The 3772-nt window shown below is 44.3% G+C and overlaps 1 pseudogene; it reads right to left on the bottom strand.

Moving 5' to 3' along the window:
- Positions 1 to 2104: 2104 nt before the first annotated feature.
- On the bottom strand, positions 2105 to 3448 carry LOC105292610 (annotated as a pseudogene).
- Between the last annotated feature and the right edge of the window lie 324 nt (positions 3449 to 3772).

The raw sequence follows: 3772 nt of genomic DNA, 5'->3' as shown, positions 1-3772 counted from the left end.
GAAGCAGGGTTTTCTGCAGTCACCGCAACAAAACGAGATTACAGAGTAGACTGGACATAAGCAACACACCTCGGGTGTCACTGTCTCCTATCACCCCTGGATGGGACTGTCTAGTTGCACAAGAACAAGCTCAGGGCTCCCACTGATTCTGCAATTATGGTGAGTTGTATAATTACTTCATTACACTGTAATAGTAATAAAAATAAAGTGCACAATAAATGTAATGCACTTAAATCACCCCCAAACCATCCCCCTCCAGTCTGCAGAAAAATCATCTTCCATGAAACTGGTCCCTGGTGTCAAAAAGGTTGAGGACCACTGCTCTAAGGAATAACAGCAACCTCTTAAATTGATATCTTGTGTAATGAACTATGAAGAAGTTACGCTAGATTATCCTGTGGGAAGGAAAGTAGAGATACATAGTCCCTCCACACATGAACGTACTCAATAATTTTCCAGAATTTCCTAAATGAATTGGGGGACATCGACGAGGGGGGCTACCCAAGGAGGAATGCCTTGTCATCAGAGCTGCTCAAAACAGAAAGATCGATGACTCAACACAGTGGATCTGTGGACCCAGAAAGACTGTCCCTTCAAGACATGCACGTGTTAAGATTGGATGATCATTGATTTTGCTTTCTCTTCTTAACCCCCAATATTCCAAGCAATTTAATTGGATACAAGTATCCACTAGTTGGTCAGCAAATATTTACCTACTCTGTGGTAAGCATTAAGCAAAATTCAATGTAAAGTAGTGCCTACCTTTACAGATTTTATGGTCTAATGGAAGACACAGCCAAATCCTATAGGCAACTAGTGTGATGAGTGCTACCATAGGGTTGAGGACAGGATACATAGAGTGCATGTGTGTGGTTATGGGGGTTGGGGATCAAGAAAGGTTTCTCAGGGAAGTAGTTTTAACTGAGACTTGAAGAATGAGAAGTTAGGGAGATGAAGTAGAAAGAGAAAGTAGTATGGTTGGCAGAGGGTCATGGGCAAAGGCCCAGAGGTGAGAAAGAACATGACTTTTATTCCAGGAACTTTAAGTAGTTCAGGGTGGCTGGAGAGTTTAAGATATAGCAAGAGGTAAGACTAGGGAGATAAACGGGGGCCGCACAAGAGGTAGGGGCCGCTTTTGAATACTTTTCCTGAAGTGGGTTTTGGTAGCTGTGGAAGTATGCCTCTCAGATCTCCAGCTGTGAGGAGATCTGAGAACTGCCCCCTGAGATCTGGGGCAGCATTAATACCGATGCCATGCTCTTCCGAGGATGCTGCTAAGTAATAGCTGAGTCTAGTGGAGCTGCTAGAGCCAGGCTGTTTCTCCCCAACATGAATCTCCTGTAAGGGGCAATCTTTGCTCTGGGGGTCATGACATGGCCTGGAACGGCTGCATGCTTACCTGCAGAGCTAGTGCCTGGAGCATGATGGTGACCCTCGGCCAACACTATAGACGTTCTGTGACCATTTGGTCTGCGGATTGTTTGGAGAGCAGATTATACCAGCTTGTCAGCATTGTTTAATAGTTGTTGTTTTGGCAGAGGCTTGGGAATTTCAGCGATTAAGGCTGGTCATGGAGCTGGAATAGGCCCACATGATCGGCTCACTCTATAAGTCAATTTTGGACTTCTTGGTACAGGTGCTAATGATAGTTTGAGACCTGGAGACAAAGTGCATCCTTCACAATCCAGCAGTGGGAGGACAAAGAAGCCTGTGCCTGAGATCTCTAGCTCTTTCGTTGTGTTAACTTCTGCTACTGTACTGTATCTTTTGCCTGGAAAAAACTGTTCTGTGCTGAGAGTGGACCCTAATGTAAACTATGGATTTTAGGTGACAGTGATGTGTCAATGTAGTTTCATCAATTGTAACAAATGTACCAATGTGGAATTCATTGATTAAAGAGATGGCCAGGTCCTTAGGAGGAAACACATTGTAACGCTATGGCAAGTACACACTGCAATGATCCTAGTCAATCTTCAAAGGGACCTATTTATTCAGGTGACTATATGCTGAAGAAAGGGGGGTTCTCAGACATTTTAAGGACTATTGAACACAGGGTCTGAGTTGACATTGATAGTCATAGGCCTGAAGTCATCAAAAACCCCTTTTAAAGTTGGGACTCATGGGGTGGGGGCAGGAAGTAAAAAATGGAGTCCTGGTTGAAGTCTGGCTTTCAGTTGGCCCTGAGAGTCTGTGGACACACTTGGTGGTCATTTCCCCAGGCTTTGGCAGTTGGAGTAAGGTCCCTCATTGGATGCTTGGCCTGCGGGGTAGAAGCTACCGTAGTGGGGAAGGTTAAAAGCGTATGTGGAAGCCTCTGAAACTTCCCGCTGTCTCCCCCCACAAAATATAAATCAAAAGCAAAGTCAAACCCTGGGAGCGAGATGGTGAAGATTCCTGCCACCGTGAATTATCTAACGTACGTCGTGTCTCGGATTTGGCTTTTACAAATCTTTTTAAGTTTAACACGGGCAAGTTTTCTCGTACTTGTAAAATCATTCAGCCATGCTTCACATTCATGTTTTTTCATGTTCACCACGTTGATTCAAATGAAGTTGTCTCACCACGTAAAGTGGAAGGGCTGAGCAGTCATTTTAAAACATGATGTTATCTTGATCTCAGCACTGGCTGCTTCTCTAGGTTCTTCTCATTCTCCCTTTGACACATAACTATAGCTCTTAACCTCATGGGGATCTGGGTCTGAAGTCAGTCTTCCTCACAGACACAAAGCAGTCAATTTCATGTTCACCCCAAATACCATCAGACTGAGCCTTGTAGTGAATTCATGTTAAATAATGAATATCTATGGAAACCTGTTCTATGAGAATTTCTAATTCGGCTTTTAAAGGCCTCTGTGCCCTTCTTACTCCAATTGCATTATTTTCTTCATGTTCTCCTGGAAGACTTAATGGATAACTACGATATTAGTAAAAACAACCGGGAAAGGACCTTTTAGCATCTCACCTCTGCTGTGGTTGTAGCTTATTTTCTGTGTTGAGTAAGATGACACTTAAGGTTCGATGCAATAGTCTTTCCTCAATGTTTTCATTCAGGTGACTGTACGCCGAAGAAAGGGGGGTTCTTTTTGGTTCCAGGTCCAATTTTACAGCTATTTTCAGTGATAAGAATACACATTGTTGCCAGAAACTGAACGTGTTGCTTATCAAAGTTGTCAGTATTTATTTCGGGCATGTTAACATGAGTCTGTTCTGTCCTAAATATCCTTGCCTCGGCTGCAGCAGAGGGTCCCATGACTGCACCAGACAGCAAGAACCAAGCAAACACCGCGGTGCTAAAACGTGTCTCCTCTGGGGCCTCCCCAAGGTTTTCTTTCTCACATTTCACTGCAGTTGATTGGTTCAAGGATGGGAAACTAAATCAAAAAGTCTCCCCAGCAGGGATTGTGGAATGAGATCCAGACCAGTGAATTTGTTACTTTCCAAATGACTACACAATAAGGCACAAGATCGTCCTTTCCTTTGCCTATGTTTTCTGCTTTGTGGTTCGAAAAAGCAGAAAAAGCCAGTCCTTAAATAAAAAAGAAAGTGGTGGACTAGCAGGAGGCATGGAGAGAGGAGGAGAGCCCAGCAGCGTTCCCAGGCCTGGTTCTGTTCCCCTCCTTCCTGAGCTGGCTGCGCTCCTGCCCTGGTGTTACTTGCCACCTGAGGCCTCACTAACCTGTATTTCTATGCTGCAGTTAAACTAGACGGCCAACGTGCAAAGGATGAGAGGCAAAGAAAAGTGAGGAGAGCTTAGTTTATTTAGGGAGGGGGAC

The sequence above is a fragment of the Pteropus vampyrus genome, unplaced genomic scaffold (genome assembly GCF_000151845.1).
Source record: "Pteropus vampyrus isolate Shadow unplaced genomic scaffold, Pvam_2.0 Scaffold60, whole genome shotgun sequence".
NCBI lineage: Eukaryota > Metazoa > Chordata > Mammalia > Chiroptera > Pteropodidae > Pteropus > Pteropus vampyrus.
This window is presented reverse-complemented; position numbering and strand designations above follow the sequence as displayed.